This window comes from Canis aureus, chromosome 34 (assembly GCF_053574225.1).
Source record: "Canis aureus isolate CA01 chromosome 34, VMU_Caureus_v.1.0, whole genome shotgun sequence".
NCBI classification, from domain to species: domain Eukaryota; kingdom Metazoa; phylum Chordata; class Mammalia; order Carnivora; family Canidae; genus Canis; species Canis aureus.
Genome location: NC_135644.1, coordinates 29,956,796 through 29,976,946, shown reverse-complemented (window position 1 = coordinate 29,976,946; position 20,151 = coordinate 29,956,796). Strand labels below are relative to the sequence as shown.

General features: G+C 37.9%; 1 protein-coding gene and 1 long non-coding RNA gene across 6 annotated transcripts in view; one reads left to right on the top strand and one right to left on the bottom strand.

The window, feature by feature from the left end:
- Window positions 1–14,631, bottom strand: part of LOC144304529 (uncharacterized) — a 40,506-nt gene extending 25,875 nt beyond the window's left edge. The window contains exon 1 of the long non-coding RNA XR_013371481.1: window positions 14,502–14,631. This is a non-coding gene — a long non-coding RNA (uncharacterized LOC144304529). The remainder of the gene's footprint in view (window positions 1–14,501) is intronic.
- GALNT13 (polypeptide N-acetylgalactosaminyltransferase 13) overlaps window positions 1–20,151 on the top strand; it is a 537,911-nt gene that overhangs the window by 409,281 nt on the left and 108,479 nt on the right. The window lies entirely within an intron of this gene.

The window sequence follows — 20,151 nt, the reverse complement described above, 5'->3', positions numbered from 1 at the left end:
CCATATGTAGAAATCCTGGCCTCCCAAAATGATGATATTGGGAGGTGGAGCCTTGGGGAAGATACCTGGGTCGTGAGGACGGAGCTCTCATGGCTGAGATCAGTGCCTTGAATCGGGAACCTGGAGAGCTTTCAGGCTTTCTAAAGTCTGTCATGCGAAGATACCACAAGAAATTAGCAGTCTGAGACCTGAAAGAGGGTTCTTACTCGAGCCAGACCCTGCTGGCACCCTGATCTCAGACTCCAAGCCTCCACAACGGTGAGAAGTAAATGTCTGTTGCTTCTAAGCCCCCCCCTCCCCTGTCCCTGGGGCTCTGCTATGACAGCCCTAATCTAAGATCCCACTCTAACAGAATCTACATTCTGACAAGCTCTCTGGTGATACTGGGGCGTGTTAAGGCTTGAGAAACGCTAAAATCTAGTAGAAATTGTTCAGGCTCATTTTTATGTTCTCTGGTTAACCTTCATGTTGCTCTCTGGACCCGGAAATATCTATTGCACAGGTTCTTCCAACACTGAGCCCCTTCATTCTAAAATCAAATCATTAAGCTTTATGATTACTCCATACAGAAGAAACTCCAGCCCCCTCTCCTCCAAAATGTGACTTCCTGTCGAATTTAAATGTCAGATAAACAACAAATAACAGTTTAATGTTAGGGGCGTCCTGTGTAATATTGGATACTTGGTACATATTTACACGGATACATTTGACATCCTATATTTTAGCATTTGGCAACTCTACACATAGCTCAAAAATCCCCCCAGAAACTAGTAATTTCTTGCAGCAATATGGATATTTGCTGAAACAGCTGTATCTTTTTAAATGGCAATTTTTCAGTTCCTTTTGGACAAGACAGAAGCTGAGATCCTGGTCTCTACCCTCTATTAAGCCAGCATCTACATGACTTTGTTTACCTACAAAAGATGTCATTGATCATAGCCTTATAAAGTCAGAATTGGCCTTAAAATGCAAAACCCTTGCTATCCAACAGTTGTCAGGACAGACATCAAATTAACTATGAAAATAGAATAAAAAATCATCCTTTTGGAAAACATTCTCCAACATGCAAAATTTGGTGTCAACAATTCTCTGCAGAGGGTAAACCTTTCGGGTGCCAAGGGCACGTATTGCAGTGAGGTCATTCTGGCTTACCCACCAGGAGTCCTGTTGCTTTAAATTTGACACTCTGCTGGGTCACTGCTAAAGGTTCCTTTAGTCTTGGGTATGGTTGGTCATGCCTGCTTGGCACAGTTTTTTTAGGTTAATATTATCTCTGCTATAATCTGTGTTGGGAGATTTACAGTGAAATGTTGGTTCAGTGCTGGGGAGTAACTAGGACACTTTCCTAAAGAAATCTCTTATCGGTTGTCCTTGGGCCCTGCTCTATGAGGAGATGAGGTGTACTTTTATTTGGATGAGAGTATGGGAAGAGCACTCTTTAATTTCAACAATATACACTCTGTCTCTGTTCACCAAGTTTCCAGAACTTACATAAAAGACCTTAATCAGCAAAATCATCATTGCAATTTAAACTCTTACTACAGGAGTACTGTTGACATATATAATTTGTGGGTTCTACTGAAAGTCTTAATAGAAGATATTTAAGGGATATGCTGTGAACAATGCACTCCTCTGTATATTTAAAATCTATTTTTTAGATCCAATTAGAATGTCAGAGACCTGTAAATTTGATCATACCACTTTGGCAGAATTGCCTTTTCTGAATTCTCTTGTTATGTTTTGCCTTCAAATTTTATCAATCATATATAGACCATGCATTTTGTTATGTTTTTAAAATTTTATGAATTTGAGAGAGGGAGCACAAGTGAGGGAGAGGAGCAGAGGAGAGGGACAAGCAGACTGCACTGAGTAGGGTGCCCAATGTGGGAATCGATCCCAGGACCCTGGGGTCATGACCTGAGCAGAAAGCAGGCAACCTACTGAGCTACCCAGGTACCTCAGTCCATGCATTTTGATACTCACTTTTTTTAAATTTTGCTGACCCTCTTTTCCTCTTTAGTTTGACATTTACATTATATCAATTTACATTTTATTAGGGATATAGTATAGAGGACTTGTTTTTATTGTGAATACCAGCCTTAGCATGCTAAAGAGCAGTTTGAAGAAAAAAACAAACTAAACATCCTTGTACCCAACATGCTATTTAAAAAACTAGGGCAGCCTGAGTGGCTCAATGGTTTAGCACCGCCTTCAGCCCAGGGCCTGATCCTGGAGACCCGGGATCGAGTCCCACATCGGGCTCCCTGCATGGAGCCTGCTTCTCCCTCTGCCTGCGTCTGTGCCTCAATCTGTGTCTCTCATGAATAAATAAATAAAATCTTTTAAAAAAATAATAAAAATAAAAACTAGGTACTGATTGCACCTTAAAAGCACCTTGTGCCTTTTCTTTTTTCTTTTTTTTTTAGATTTCATTTATTTATTTATATATTTGAGAGAGAGAGAGAGAGAGAATGAAAGGGGAAGGGAGAGGGAGAAGCAGACTTGGTGCTGATCACAGAGCCCAGTGTGGGGCTCAGTCCCATGACCCTGAGATCATGACCTGAGCCGAAACCAAGAGTTGGATGCTTAACCGATTGAGACACCCAGGTGTCCATTTGTGCCTTTTCTTAACTGCATTGTCTTGAAGGTCTTGCTGTTGGAGTTGAATGCTATCCTCAATTTTGTGATAGTCTTTTCCTTCAACCCGTGCCAGTTTTTACCACATACATGTTTATTTGCTTGTTTTTGATCTTTTTCATAACTGGAAGTATTTTGTAAGTATTCTTCTGGAACATACATTTTAGCTCAATATGATGTTTCTAATATTTATCCCTATAGTTCATTTTCATAGCTGTCTAGTGTTTTTTGGTATAACTGTATCATTAAGTGTTTATTCCTGCTACCAAATATGGATATTTGGATTGTCTTCAATTGTCTCTTATTGCAAATAGTGCTGCTATGAACATTCTTTTACAAAACTCCTGTTGTACAGGTAGCCGAGATTCTCTGGGGCTTGCTACTGAAAGTGTGTGGTCCGTGGACCTGCAATAGCAGCATCACCTAGAGCTTATTACAAATACCTCACCTTAGAGCCACTGGATCAGAATCTACATCTTATTATATTGTTCTGTGGCTATTAAGGTTTTAAAAGCACTAATCTATGGTATGGTCTTAGGGGTGAAACTACTGAGCAAGTTCAATTTTTTTTAATCAGATAAATCTTTGTGTTTCTCCAAAGTTGTCTCACCAGTGGATTACTGCCCACAAAGTTCCCATTGATCCAACACCGTCACCAACACTGGTATTTTCAGGCTTTAAAATAGTGTAACATGGAAATGTTTTTATATTTTGCTGATTATCAGTACTGTGTAAAAATGCAATTGATATTTATGTATCAATTTTCCATGTAGTCATTTTGTTAATGAGGTTGAGCATCAATTATTTGTTGGCCATCAATATTTCTTCTTAAAAGCTTGCTTATAATCTTGTTAATTTTTAAATTTTTGATCTTTTATTGATTTTAAGGTATTCTTTGTTTATTCCGTCTACATTCTTTGTTATTTATAGATATTGAAAATATTTTCACCCAGTTTATGGCTTGTGATTTTAGTCACCTTAAGTTTGATTAATTGAAGGGTTTTTAAAAATATAGTCAAATTTGGGACACCTGGAGGGCTCAGCAGTTTAGCAACTGCAATTGGCCCAGGCCATGATCTTGGAGACCGGGATCAAGTCCCCCATCGGGCTCCCTGCAGGGAGCCTGCTTCTCCCTCTGACTGTGTCTCTGCTTCTCTCTGTGTCTCTCATGAATAAATAAAATCTTTAAAATAAAATTCATCAATCTTTTTTTAATAGGTAGCAGGTGTTTTCTTGCTATTGGACTAGGTCAATGTGGTTTCTCTGGACATCTAGTCTCCCATGTTTTTGGAAATAGAAGCCATAGTGAAGTTCTCATATCTAAACTTACCACCCCCCTTTATATCTTAGCTAATTATTTCCTGTCAGGAATATACAAACAACAACAACAACAATAATAAAAAAAGCTAAATGAGAAACAAAGATCACTTAATAGAGCCAGGCAGATCTAGTGTACCCATTCTGATAGCAAGATTCCAGAGAAGATACAATCTTATCTAGGAACCCAGTCAGAGGAAATTAAAACACACACAGACTTGAGAGCAGAAAGAATGACCAGCACATGTTCACTAACCACAAGCAAGCAGGAAATGCTAAGGAGATAAGAGCCTCTGTTCCTGCTTGTTGGGCCTAAGAAATCCACCATTAGCATAACATGCTCTGTGAGTATTTGAGGCTGATCCCAATCAAATTTGCACAGCTGGAGGTGGAAAAATTTGCACAGCTGGAGGTGGAAAAAAACCACAAAGGTAATGGAATTAATATAAAATTCTCATGTTCCCTCACCTGTTGGCCAAAGTGAAAATGGTAAAATTAAGACAGATATTAATAATCTCCTTCCCCCAATATATACATGTTTTTTTTTCTATTAAACCATTATGCTATGGTCAAGTAAGAGTGAAGGTAGTCTGATTCCCAGCTTCCTCTGCTTCTGTGTATCCAGGAACCAGTAGTTTGGGCATTCAACTCTTCCAGAAATCTCTGAAATGTATCTCAGTAGGAATATTAATCTTTTCACTCAGACCATTCCACACCATGGATCAAAAATTCACACCTTACTCTAAACCCCATTTGACATCAAGTTCAGCTGTGTTACACATTATAGCTCACATGACATTTTATGGGTTCATAAAATAAAATGACCTAAAGTATGACTTTAAATAACAAGTATGACCTAAATTCAAACAAAGTAATCTTATCCCTCCCCTTACCATAACTCTCATTGTTTTTAAATCCTCCTCCCTTTCTAATAATGTAAGTTCAAAATAATTGCAATACACAATATTTTTTTCTTCCACAATCCCTTGTCTTGGCTGGAAGAGTGGCAAGGACAAAAAATATGACAAAAGTAGGATTGAAGTCATTAACATGCCTGGGCACCTTGTTATTTTGTCATTATGAGGACTTAAAGAAAAACTTAGAGCTCATCATAAATATTCACTTTATAACACTATTTCGTTATTAAAATGAAATGCAAAATAAAACTTTAATCAAGGCATTGGCTACACATGAGACAAAATAATGTAAGGTTTTGAAAATGGAGAGAAAATATGTGGCAAGATTTTGATAAGGTTATCTCTGAAATAATCTATGGTAGGAAAAAATCTATTAAACAACTACAATTATTTAATTTAGAAATGTCCCTGTAGCTCTATTTTTCAAAAATATCATTTTCATTACAAATAACAACTCCTCTAGAAATTTAATGGAAATAAATTTCTAGAAAGTCAGTTTAAAGAAAGTGAAGATATGATTGAATTGAATGTAATCTTTATGTGTTATTTTTTATACTCTGAATGTTACCTGTCTTTATCAACAACTTGGAGGTCTTACCATGTGAACATCTGTCCCCAAGTAGTGAGAACTAATTTGAAACACCTTTAATTTTGTCTTTAAAACTACAACATCTAGCTCTTGGAATAAATTGATAGCTGCTTTTTGCTACAGAAGCAGAGAAAGGTAAACGTGTTATTTGTGAAAGAGACAGGAGCTCTGGAGGCAAATGCCTAAGGCAATCTTCATTAAGGAAGAAATTCATTTGACTGGTTTGAACAATTTAAACAGCAGCTATGTGCTGTCTCTATGTGATCTATTTTGGGTTTCAATGCAGTAGTAGTGGCTTAAATAATTTATTTTATCTTATGGAAAATATTTAAAATTCTTATTTCTTGGGTTTAGCATTCAAAATACCATGTTTCTCATACTTGGCTAACAGTTTTGTATCTTTATATATGCTCTTATTTCAGCCCAGAATACCCTTATGCTTTATTCATCTGAAAAATGCCTTCAAAATCTTGTTCAACTTTTACCTTTGTGCTGAATCATCTCCTATGATACTTTATCTAGGTACCTAAAATTGCATTTATAACTATGTGCTTTTCTTTATATCTTTTACTTAGTTAGGAGATCCTCAAGGGTGAGGACTTTGATTTGTTCATATATCTTTGCCCAGTACCTGGCACAAATGCTCTCCTGTATGTGCACAGGAGAATAGACAAGAGGTTGAATGAATGAATGAACAGATGAATAAAAATAATGTTTATTGATTCAAGCACATTTAACACATGAATTTACAATTTGTCTAATTACCCAATATTTTCCAGCAAATAAATTGCTTCAGACATTATGACCTATGAGAAAAGCCAGTGTTTGGTTATATTAAAAAGAATTAGGTTCATTGTTAAGTGACTATAAATATGAATTTTATATGTGTGTGTGTGTGTGTGAATGTAGTGTTAGAGACAAAATAGATAGCTTTCTATCTTGCCACGTCTAGAAATGAGGAACATAGACACAGACTTTGTAGCTAGATAACCCAAGCCCTGATTTTACAAGACTTCTCTAGTTTTGGTAAATCCTTGACTTTTATGGAGGCGCAGCAGCTTATCTGTAAAATGGGAAGGATGACTTCCTCCTAAGTACCCCACAGAAAACCTGAGGATCTAATCAAATGAAGCTCTGCCTCATGGTTTACAAATGAGATATCTTTTTTTAAAGTCGTATTCTTTACTGGACCCAATTTTCTAGATGCAGAGAATTCAAACAAACCAGCTGAAGGGCTTCTTTGTGATAACACATTTGCCTTTTCTAGGTGCTCAGCCAGCATCAGAGAGGCCCCGGGGCCGGCTTGGGCTGCCTTACTGGTGCTCACACTCACACTCATCCAGAGTTGCGTCCTGTACTTCCCTCCCCCAGGGCAGCTTAGTGGTGAGGTGTCTGTTGAAACAGGGGAAATTTATGAAATGATATTTCAACCTACAGGCAAATGCAGAAAATTCATTAGTCTTGTTTTTGTTTTTATCTGACAACAGAAGGAAATGAAAAAAATAAGGAATCTATTTAATCACACATCTTTCCAGAGCACATAGTTGTGTTCTGTCCTTTTAGAAGCCTTCCTACTTCTCACAGTTCCCTTTCCTAATTTTTCCCAACCAAATCAATCACTCCATTGCCAACGCTTCTGTAGAATTGCTCAAACCTTGGATTTAAATGCCACAGTGCTTTGCAATGATCTGTTTGTGAATCTGCCTGGACCCCAGGCCCAGCCTCCAACAAGGGAGAGTTTTAGGAAGCTTATCTTTTCCTTTTCATATTACCAAGACTTGCCCCAGGCCCAGCCTCCAACAAGGGAGAGTTTTAGGAAGCTTATCTTTTCCTTTTCATATTACCAAGACTTGCCAGGCTCCTCGCCTAAGACTTAGTAGGGCCTCAAGAAATTCTGACTCTTGAAAAATTATACTGTTTTAAACTTTCCTTTCAGACCCATTAGTATTAAGTATGCTCTGAGGGGCAAGGAAAGGAGAGGGCTTGAGTACATGGCAGAGAATAGAGACGTTTGGGAAAAGGAAAGCCACATGAGTTTCGTCTTCAGAAACTATGGTAATAATGGAAGGCTGTACAGCTGCTTCAACCTGGTGCTGAGCAAGTGAGGGTTTTTCGCCTGCAACAATGCTTTCTAGTCACATGGGTGCATTTATGGAAGGGATACAGGAAAGAGAGGGCTTCTCCAACAAAGGCCATTATGAAGAAGGGTTCTAGAAGTCTGTTATTAAGTTTAACATCCTTGCTGCTTGGGCATTGGAAGGAGTCAGCTATAAAACAGGAACCTTGCTTGTGAGAGAGAAATGGATTTGTATTTGTATTTGTATTTGTACAGAAGGCAGAAAAATCTCAGCCTCTGAAAGGAGAGGGGAAAAAATTGGAACAACATAAAAGAAGTGTGATGTCTTTGGAATGATGACATTATGTAAGGTACTCAAGATAGGGGTAAGGAGTTTAAGCAAGCCTGGGCTGGAAGAAAATCAGGTAGTTCTAATCATCTGACAATAAATTGAAGTTGTAATGAAATGTATATGAATAATTTTTGCTGTGAAATCTTGAATGAATCCCCCTCCTTTTAACAAATGTTGAACATAAAGTCATACTCCTGTTCTCATTCCTGTTACCCCGTAGAGGTAAGTAAAGGCAAGTAAATAAGCAGGTAGGATACAGTTGAAAAGTAGGGTGCAGGCTGGAAGAATGTACAGCTGGACACAGAGGAAGCCTTCGGAAAATAGTTTTAGGAGGTCAGAGCACTCTTCTGAGTGAAGTGATTTCTACGCAGAGACCTGAATGATGAGCTGAAGGTAGCCAGGGTAAAAGGAGACTAGTGGGAAAATGGAGTTTTTCTGACAGAAAGATTAAAGTCTGTCACTGTAGAGAACTAAGAGAAAGCATGATGCTTTCCAGGAGCTGAAAGTGAGAAATTCGATATGGTTGGAAGAGTTACACAGCAGTGAAGAATTTATCTCACAGGGCACGGGTGCCATTGAAGAACCTAAGTGGAAAGTGAATTCATTTTATTTTGAGAGATCTGTCTGCTGTTAATTTGGTAGAAGAATTGGAGCGGGCATGAGGTTGGAGGCTGCAAGGTGTCAGTGGTGGAGAACAAGGCTCAATGCTGTCGATGGCCTAAACTGGTATAGTAGTGAGAATAGAGAGATGTACACAAAGTCCAGGAATAATTCGGAGGTGGATCATTTAAAAGCTTTAAGTTCGGGGGTACCCGGGGTGGCTCAGTGGGTGAAGTGTCTGCCTCCAGCTCAGGTCGTGATCTCAGGATCCTGGGATTGAGTCCTGCCTGGGGCTCCTGCTCCAACAGGAAGGGAGCCTGCTTCTCCCTGTACTTCTCCCTCTGCTTATGCTCTGTCGCTCTCTTAAATAAATAAATAAAATCTAAAAAAAAAAAAAAAAAAGCTTTACATTCAGAGAGGAAAGGAGTCAACGATGACTGTGAGTTTTCTGATGCAAACAAGTGGGTGGATGGTAATTGCTTTTGTTTGAAATGGGGACCCCAAGGAAAAGTTCTGGTGCAGGGATTGTGGGGGCTAGATGTGAAAAACCACATTGTTCACTGTGTCATATTTATTTACAGCTTAAATTTTTCCAGGGCTGAAAATGCTTCTAGTTCCAATTCAGTTTAAAGGGTGTTTATTGATTTCTCGGACATCAGTGAATTATCTCGGTGGATGTTATAAGAATCCATAATGAACTTACAGTGTGTAGAAGGCTACGGTATCCTATGATTTTTCATAAGTGCAGGCAGAAAAAAAACTCTCAAGATAATAGGAGTAATGATTTCAAAAATTTGAGAATAGCTTGAGGAGTCATATCTTGAACATTAGTGGAATGAAAAAACATCTTATTTCTCTGTTTTTGGCAAAGAAAATCTTATGGGGATCTTCTAGAATGTCATTTGTAAGGATATAGAATGGAATATTTAAACATTCTATGAAAGAGCAGAAAAAAGAAATGTCCCTGAGGAACCATCACAATGAAAGTTCAAAAGCAACGGGAGTGGTGGCCGGTGGCCCGCGCCGGGCAGCGCCCGCCCGCCGGGAGCTTGGGCTGTGGGGCCTTGCCAGGTGCTGCAGTGCAGGTGAAGGCCTTTGGGGGGGGGGGGGGGTTAGGGTTACCTGCCGAGATTCTTATCCAAGCAAAGACACTAGATGAGCTGCATTCCTTAAAACAAAAGGCTGGTTTCACAGGAAGCATCCGCTGCCATTTGCTGATTTGGTAGGACAACAACTCACTTTTTCCTTTATCAGGGAGAGATCTTCATCATTTCAATTTGTCTAGGAGAAGGGGTAAGCTGCCACTTGCCTTTACACGAGCGGGAGGTACTGATTTACCACCAGAAGGAGTCGGCTCAACACTGATATTTTGAAACTTTTTTTGGCGTTTCTTTCATAGTTAAGCAGAGATAGAAAGAATTCATTGCTATTTCAATTGAATTCACAATTAATATTATAATAGGAAATAACAGGGGAAAGTAGGACAATTTTCTGGAAAATATGACTGTGTAATTAGGGACTTGCAAATTTCTTTACTTCCTTCAATGAGTATGTCAACAAATGACCAATGCTAAACACTATTATTTTGAAACGGAAAAATATAATTGTATTTCTCTCAAAGAATAAAGCTTTCTAGATAAAGAATTTGTGCATTTAATGCACACTCGAGCTACTGGCTAAAAATAATCACTTTAATCACTAAACCATTTTATTTGATCATTTTAATAATTCATATTTTATCATAAAATGAATGGCCATGTGGGAATTTGAAATAAAAAATATTTTTAAAAAGACAATGAGGGACCCCTGGGTGGCCCAGTGGTTGAACCTCTGCCTTCGGCCCAGGGCGTGATCCTGGGGTCCCCGGATCAAGTCCCACATCGGGCTCCCTGCGTGAGCCTGCTTCTCCCTCTGCCTGTGTCTCTGCCTCTCTCTGTGTGTGTCTCTCATGAATAAATAAATAAAATCTTAAAAAAAAAAAAGGCAATGAGAAATAACTGCAGCTTTAATACCAATAATAATTGCCGTGAACATTTTATATATATTATTCTAATCTCTAGATAGAAAAAAGAAAAACAACTTATATACCTTGAACATTTTCTCATTCAGAAATTATATTTATACTTCATTAATTATGACTGTATTAGATTAGATTATGTAGATTACTCAAAACTATTCAAACTCTAATTACTAGAATTGTAGGCCATTTTAAATATGCCATAAGCAACATAGAAATGAATGTCTTGGAACTAAATCTTTGCCCATCCTTAGTATAAATCATTAGAAGGTAAAATATTGAGATAAATGGTAAAATAAAAGAACTAAGTTTTTTCATAATCTGACAACTTCCTTTATGCCTTATATCACCTTTAAGTCTACATTTATGTCTTATAGCGTCTGTTCATTAATTATCTACTTGGTACTTTAATTCGTTAGAAAGCCTTAGGGATTCTGAGATGAATAACATAGATAATGGCTGTAAAAGAGCATATATGCACAGGATGAATGACAAATATATTATAATACCGAAGGGCTGAATAACAAGAATGGTGGATTGAAGGAATGGAATGCCAGCTGCGTTTGGAACTACCGAGCACATCTAGAAGTCTAATTGGTTAAATTAGCTCTCGCTGGGTTTGGGATTAAAAGAACTGATTGTGAGGGGTAACTGGAATGGATGGTGGTAGAAATATTTTAAATTAAATAAGAGGTGCAGTTTGTGAAGTCAAAAGCAATAAACTTTTTGCTTCTCTTTTAAAAGTGGCCCTCTCCTGGCCAACCCTTCAGGAAAACCAGAAAGCTTTGTCAACCCAGGCACAGAGCCCGTGCGCTTGGAGGATAACTGCTGCACTCTAATGAAGGATATTCTTGGCTCCCGTTTTGTTGAGACCACAGGGGTCAATTTACATTTCCAATCATCAATTGGGTTTATTTCACACGTAGAACTTCTGCTATTAAGCACCAAAGGAATGCAACATTACCCTATAGGGGGAGCGTTTTGTTTAAGGTGAGGTTATATTTAAGGGTGCTTTTAAAATTCAAATTAGAATTTGGAGATCCTGGACAATTTATTTTGTCTAAGCAAACTTAATAAAACAACTAGTTTTGTCCATATAATTGTAATGTTAGAGAATGGTCAAATTTATTTTTTGATTAAAATTTCTTGGGAGTGATTACAGCTTGGCATTCAGTTGTTTAAAATGTTAATGTCCCACTATTTATTACTAAAGGAACTACAGTGAAATTATTTCAAGTTAACAAAGTCATTACCCCAGAATGGAACTTCCTGATGCCAGGACTTTTTGGTTCACCTAACCGGTAAATCCCTGGGGCAGGAGTCCTAATTGGCTCAGGATATTGAAGTTATTTTCTGGTTTGATGCTTTAAAAGCCATCTGGGTGGGACGCCTGGGGGGCTTAGTGGTTTAGCGCCTGCCGTCAGCTCAGGGCCTGATCCCGGGATCAGGGATCCAGTCCCACATCGGGCTCCCTGCATGGAGCCTGCTTCTCCCTCTGCCTGTGTCTCTGCTTCTCTATCTCTCTGTGCCTCTCATGAATAAATAAATAAAATCTTTAAAAAATAAAATAGTGATGCATATTAACATTAGTTCAGTATGAAGAGGTATTACAATTCCACACCAGACAAATTTAATTTGGTTTTCCTAATTCCAAAGTAATATTTATTTGCCATTGAAACTGTAAAAAAAAAAAAAGTATATGGAAGATAATTGCTCTATGGGTAGATTATAGGGAGGGAGTTAAGGAAGAGGGTATTTTAGCTGTATTTATAATGTTTTATTTTTTAAAAAAGAGATCTGAAGCTAATATGGTAAAATGTTCGCTTTTGTTACACCTAGATTTATAGGTACATAATTTAATTTCTCTATCTTTTAATACTTAAAATTTTTATATCAAAGTATTTAAAACACCCGTGAACCCATGAACTCACAACATAGGGTACTCATTCAGCATTTCAGTGTTTAGCCTTCCAGTCTTTGTTATACGAATAAGCAAATAAATATTTTGTTGCAAATGTAGAATTATATTTTTTATATTTTTCTTTGAAAATATATTATACATTTCCATAGAAGATACAGTATGTTATCAATTAATATACATTATTGACATCATTCTGTTTCATTAGGCATTTTAGCTAGTTTTTGTTTTTTTCTGTCACAAGTTACTTTTTGCAGTATTGATTTAAGTGGTACCAAAATGTCTTACCAGAGTAGAAAGTTAGCACCAAATTATACTCAGAATGACTAACCTAAAATCTTTGCTAACTTCATTGGTGAGGACTTGCCCATTGTTTTCATGAGATCATTTGTTTTTCCAAATGTGGAGTTCTGTTTCATTTGCCCACAATTTGAATGAAACCTTTTCTCACAGAGATTTGTTTTAATCAGGTATGATGAAAATGACTGTCAGAACTCACAGATCCCTAGAAACAGGCACAACATAGGGGGGCCACTTGGGGAAAGACAGGAGGCAGAGGGAATGAGGCAGTGTGTTAGTACAAGAGCCTCTGTTGTGATTTCCATGGGACAGAACAGGCACTTCAGGGTGAGCAGGACTAGGATTAACTATTTTAATGTTTTCATCAGGCTCTAGTATATAGGGACTGTCCCTTGTCATCTGGTACCTAGCTCTGGGTGGTTAGGGTAAGTGGATATTTGGCCCCTGGAAAGCCCTATAAAAGTGTGAGAGCACTGTAGAAGAGGTCACTGGGCTGTGGGCTCTGTATTGGTTGGTTTACACTTGACAGGAATGCTCCCTGGTAGGTTGCTTACTATTTCCAGAAATAAACGGACTCTAGGAGGGTCAGTCCATTCAAGGTCAACAAAGTCCCAGATGTTAAAGAATCAGAATAAAGAAAATAAAAGGCATGGCTAATACAAATTGCTATTACATACGATGTTTTTAATGAATGAGAAGTACATGATGCACCTGAGGACTAAGGTAATTGGTCAAAGATAAGATGGTTGTAAAAATTATTCATTTATTAGGCAAATATTTTCTGAGCACCTACCACACACCTAAGCACTCAGTCATGGGCAAAATCAGGCACAAACCCTGCTGTCATTTAACTTACTCTCTGAACCTAATTTTCAAATGCATCATACTAATGTTGCTTTGTCATAGCTTATATTAATACAAGATGTTTCAAAACCAAAGAGTAACTAATATGCAATTGGTATATCTATCATTATCTTCTGTATATTCTATATATAATAGCTTGTTTAGGCTTTCGGACTTGCTTTACTCTTTAACAGAGGTAATAGTGTTGTATAATTTGATCAAAATTTGGAGGAGGGCAGCCTGGGTGGCTCAGCGGTTTAGCGCGCCTTCCACCCAGGGCCTGATCCTGGAGACTTGGGATCTAGTCCCACCTCGGGCTCCCTACATGGAGCCTGCTTCTTCCTCTGCCTGTGTCTCTGCCTCTCTCTCTCTCTCTCTGTGTCTCTCATGAATAAATAAATAAAATATTAAAAAATATTTTGGAGGAACTTTGGGTAATTAGCAAGCCCTTTTTTTTTTGCAATGACTCTCTCTCTCGAGAGAGAGAGAGATAAAATATATATATATATATACATATATATATATATATATATATTTTATGATAGTCACAGAGAGAGAGAGAGGGAGAAGCAGGCTCCATGCACCGGGAGCCCGACGTGGGATTCGATCCCGGGTCTCCAGGATCGTGCCCTGGGCCAAAGGCAGGCGCCAAACCGCTGGCCACCCAGGGATCCCAATAAACGTATTTTAAACTAGCATTAAAATGTCCTGATATAGTCCAGTACTTACCATCCTCCTTAATAAGTATTGTGGCACAATGAGATGTTTGAAATATCTCATTATTTGGAGTGAAATTGCAGGATTTCTTCTCCAGCCTAGATACAAACATATTTGACTAGAGATAGTCAAATCTCTACAGGGTTAGAGATAGTTTTAGCTTTGAATTGTGTTCAGTTCACACACACAAATTAATGCATACTTTAGTAACGATGGATTTTAAACAATTAGGTTTTACCTGTTGTGCCCAAGATCGCGAATCTGAGAAACCCCGAGGAGCCGACCCCGATGCAAACACACGAGGGTTGATTTACGAGCTGGAGCTTGGGCCCAAGTGTACCCCACACAACGGAGCAGGGACTTGGACCCCGAGGGGGCTTTCAACTGAGTTGTATGGGCTGGTCTCGGGGACCTGGGGGGGGGGGGAGGAATCCCTCAAGTTCTGTTTACATTCTGATAGGGGCCTTCAAGGGCATTGAGCTCTGTTCTCATTCTAATAGGGGCTTCCTGCCCTTGGCTTGGGCTCAGTTTTTATTCTAATGTGGGGCTTTCTAGGACATTAAGCTGTAAACTTGTTTTTTTTTCCTGTAACTGAAGTAAGGTGAGGTTCAGCTCTTATTCACCGGGGCCTGGGATGGCTGGACTTGTGCTAAAGCTGAACTTAAAGTGGAATGGCCTTAATTTTCTCGCCCTCCACATTACCAATTATTGACTTTTTTTGCCAGTTATTTATTTAAATTCTGATTTCCAAGGAATGATTTGAACATTGTTTAGTGGTAAAAACTTGTTGGGAATAGTTTTGGGGCCTAAGCCTTCTTTCTGTGTACACCAGAGTTTCTCAGATGGATGGCTTATTTCCCAGTGGTTGGAAGGGATTTTTTTTAAAGATTTTATTCATTTATTCATGAGAGACACAGAAAGATAGAGAGGCAGAGACACAAGAAGAGGGAGAAGCAGGCTCCATGCAGGAAGCCAGACATGGGACTTGATCCCGGGACCCCAGGATCACACCCTGGGCTGAAGGCAGTGCTAAACCACTGAGCCACCTGGGCTGCCCAGAAGGGATTTTTATATTCAATCTATTAGAGGTTTATTGTTAGATAGAATATACTTTTTCAGTTGCAATATATGCCTTGTAAACATATGTTTTATGTTTATCACAAGAATATTTTGCAGGTACATTGGATGATTATTATACAAACTGATTTTAAAATGAGCTATCTCGCAGAATGATAGATGTGGAAAGCATTGGAATATTGTTTGTGGCTTTTAAGTAATAGAACCTGTTGAGACTTCCTAAGCCAGCCAGCATGTAGTATTATGTTATTCCCATTGTCAATCTCTTGGCAGATTCATTTCCATTGCCCTAACTTTCTAACTTGGTTAGGAGACCAAGTTTCCCTCATCCCCTATCTTCTAGTTGCAACTCCACTAATCATCCTTGAACCCCTTCATTCCTTCTCAACCTTCTTCATGGATATGACACATATATTCTTTAAACACAGCACAGGAAGATTATTTGGCTTTTAATGCTGCTTGACATTGTTTCATTAATGACTTCAACTTAATAAAATATTTTCCAATTCATTTCTTTTTCATTGTTTCTTATGTCACCTGATGTACTGTATTGATATTGATGGTAAAATTGAAATTTTTCAAGACTTCTCCTTCTTCTTCCATAGCTGAAGAAAAAAAATCAATATACCATCAAATTGAGTTGAGATTCAAAATGAGTCCTTCATTAAGTTCAGCTTATATAGTCCATGGAACAGAAATAAACATGTGAATATAATTGGATCTATTGCTTATCCTAAAATGATTAGTAGAAATATATATAGTAACCTCTTTATAATGATCTCATGTTGAATAGCATTTAATAGTTCAAAATATTTTTTCAAAAATGCTTATTATATTTTATCCTCAAAATAATCCATGCGAGGCAGTCATAGATTATCATTTTACTTCATTATATATGTATATATACTTTGTATACACATAAATATACACTTGCATATATATACACATATGTAAGATATAATTTTGTTTTTTAAATATTTATTTATTTTATTTATTTGACAGAGAGAGAGTGAAGGAGAGAGAGAGGGAGCCCACAAGCCAGGGGGAGAGGCAGAGGCAGAGGGTGAGGGAGAGGGAGAAGCAGGCTCTCCGCTGAGCAGGGAGCCTCATGTGGGGCTCCATCCCAGGATCCTGGGGTCACGACCTGAGCTGAAGGCAAATGCTTAACTGACTGAGCCATCCAGGTACTCTAATATATATCACTTTATCTTGTTTTAGTCATACAGACAAAAATTCATATGATAGACTTTTGAACTTACCCAAGTTCACACAAATATAAGGTGACCTATCCAAGACTAACTCTTAACATTTGTGTCTCTTGATCTGACGTTTGTTTCTACTTTTTAAACAGGAAATATAGGCATGCACAAAGAAAAAAATTTACCACAATTGCAGCACTAAAATGTTCAATTATTCAGTAAATACATTTTGAAGTCCCACTATACCAGGTACTATTCTACTTTAGTAGGGAGAACCACAGTGAAAAAGAGGCAGATGGAAATCTGTGACCTCATAAAGACTACATTCTAATAGGGTGGTTTAAGTAGATAAGTTGTACAGTATTTGTCAAATAGTGATAATGTGATTGAGAAAAATGAAGTAACAAAGCATGGGAAAAAAAAACAAAGCGTGGGGAATGGAGATGTGGGATGTTGGATGAAATCAATCAGTAATCAGGAATGCCTCATTGAGAAAGTAACATTTGAGTGAAAATCTATGTGAGAAGCATTAAGTACAATATTACAGACACAGGTGTGACAGGTGTGACTGTCATGCCTGAAGAACAACAAGGAGACCCATGGGGCTGGACAAGAGCTGAGGAATATGAGGCCAGCAGGTTGGGGGAGAGGGAGTGGAGGAGATAAGGACTGTGAGTGCATTATGTTGGACAAAGCAAGAACTCTAGCATTTTCTCTTGAGTGAAATTGAGCTATTTCAGATGGTCTTGAACACTAGGAGTGACAAGATCTAACTTAGATTGGAACAGATTACTCTGAATCTCATATTAAGAATAGACTGTAGAGGGATCCCTGGGTGGCGCAGCAGTTTAGCGCCTGCCTTTGGCCCAGGGCGCGATCCTGGAGACCCGGGATCGAATCCCATGTCGGGCTCCCAGTGCATGGAGCCTGCTTCTCCCTCTGCCTGTGTCTCTGCCTCTCTCTCTCTCTCTCTCTCTGTGTGACTATCATAAATAAATAAAAAATTAAAAAAAAAAAAAGAATAGACTGTAGAGAACTGAAGTTTAGAAGCATGGATATGGGAACAGTTGGGGGCCTATTTCAATAACTCAAGTGATAGATGATAATAATATTAACATGAGATGAAATGAAATGATTGTATTTCAAATATATTTTGAAGATAGAGCCAAGAGTATTTGCAGGTAGACTGAATGTGTGCTGTAGGAGAAAGAAAAGAATCAGGATGAATCAGTTTTTTGCCTGAACAAATAGAAAGAGGAGTTACCATGAATTGGGATAGAAAGACTATGAGAGAAACAATTTTAGAAGGAAGATCATGAGTTTAATTTTGGGCGCATTAAGCTTGAGATCAACTTTAGACATCCAGGTGGAGACGTTGAAGAAGGTTTTTGAAATATGAATCTAGGGTTCAAGAAAAAAGTTCAGGCTGAAGATATAAATTTGAGAGTCATCAATTTGCAGGTGATTTTCAGGTCAGAACACTGGATGGGTTCAGCAAGAGAGTAGGTGTAGAGAAAATGAGATCAAATAAGGGTTGAGTGCTAATGCAGCTCAAACACACTAATAATAACCATTAATCCACCTCTCAAAAGGCGGTTGAATTATTAAGTTAGCACATAAGGAAGAAAACTGTATAGTAATCATAATCTTGAAAATTCCCTAAACCACCCATAAATTCAGTATACATGGCTTGGTTTATACCAGAAGTTGGCAAACTATGGCCATGGGACAAATCCAGCCTGTTGGCTTTGTTTTTGTTGTTTGGTTTCTTGTTGTTTTTATGGCCTGTAAGCTAAGAATGTTTTTTACGTTTCTAAAAGACTGGGGGGGAAATGAGAAGAATAATATTTTATGACATGAAAATTCTATAGAATTCATATTTCAGCATCCATAAATAAAGTTTTATTACAACATAGCCATGCTCATTTGTTGATGTATTATTTAGGGCTGCTTTAGCACTACAGTAGCAGAGCTGAATATTGCAACAGAGACCATATGTCCCACAAAACCTAAAATATTTACTGTCTGGCTCTTTACACAAAAATATGACAACTCCTGGTTTATGCAATTCTATACACGTATATGTATGTAAAGTACATTATACAATCAAAAATATATTTTTTTCATTTTAAAGATTTTTTTTATCATTTAAAGATATTTTAAAGATATTTTAAATGTTTTCTTGTGGAACACACATTTAGTTTGCCTGAGTTAAGCTCACTGAACCTATTACCGTCCCTTGAGCATCTGCTATGTACTTTGTAAATTATCACATTTCTTGTGAATTTGCTACCCCATTTTACAGATGAGAAAGTTGAGGATCAGAGAGATCAACTAAGATATCAGAATACGAACTCATTTTTAGCTCTAGGATTTCTTTTACTCTACCACAGTCTTTACATGTGGAACTAAATATATGGGGTATCAGCACCTGACATACTGTATGCAGCTCCAGCAGGTCCTCTCAAAGTCTTCTTTGGAGATTTGGAGATTTAGAGAAAGGTGAATTAAAATGATTTTTTAGAAATACAATAGTAAAGACTATTTATTACCTGCTTTAGAATTACATAACATTTACTCCTAAGAAATTCATTTTAAGAAAGTGGCTGTGGAGAACCCTGGGTGGCTCAGCGGTTTAGCGTCTGCCTTCAGCCCAGGGCGTGATCCTGGAGTCCGAATTCAAGTCCCACGTCGGGACCTTTTACAAGGCCAGTATTATCCTAATGCCAAAGCCAGACAAGAACACCAGAAAAAAGAAAATTATCGTCTGGCTTCCTGCGAGGAGCCTGCTTCTCCCTCTGCCTGTGTCTCTGCCTCTCTCTTTGTCCCTCTCGTGAATAAGTAAATAGAATCTTAAAAAAGAAAGAAAGAAAGAAAGAAAGAAAGAAAGAAAGAAAGAAAGAAAGAAAGAAGAAAGAAAGAAAGAAAGAAAGAAAGAAAGAAAGAAAGAAAGAAAGAAAGACTGTAATAGGCACTTTCCTGGGATCTGGAGATAAAATGCTAAATGTCACATTCCTTTACTCAAAAAAAATTTTCAAACCAGTGCTCAAATAAGTAGCAGCTTTATAATGAAGGAGGTACAAATAAGTGTGGTTTCGTAGACCTGATACGTTAGAATACTATTTCTTTTTTTTATTATTAAACATTTTATTTATTTACCTAGCTACCCAGGTGCCCCACAGTAGCATACTAGAGCTTTCATTAAAAAATACTCTGGTCTTTATGTGTAACCTTTGAAATTTACGTCAAAAAAAAAAAAAAAATCAGTCAACACGGTACAGCCATGTCCTTCCCCAAAATGCCTTTGTTGCACCTGTCAGAGGGTATTCTGACTTGAATTAACCCACGTGGATGAGATCCTAGAGGCTATAGGTCATCTTGAATACACTATCCCAAATCATGGCTGCAGCGTTGTGTGCAATGAAACAAGTTCCCCATGATTACTGGTATATTTGGAAAAGAGTCCTAGAGATTTTGGCTGCATGAAATAATTAAGAAAATACATTTTTTAAAAATATGAGCTATTCAGACGTGGGAAGGTAGCTGCTCTTACTGTTTTCCTGGGCCTAACTGAACCCCTGAGAAGAACATTTTGCATTTTGAGAAGACCTA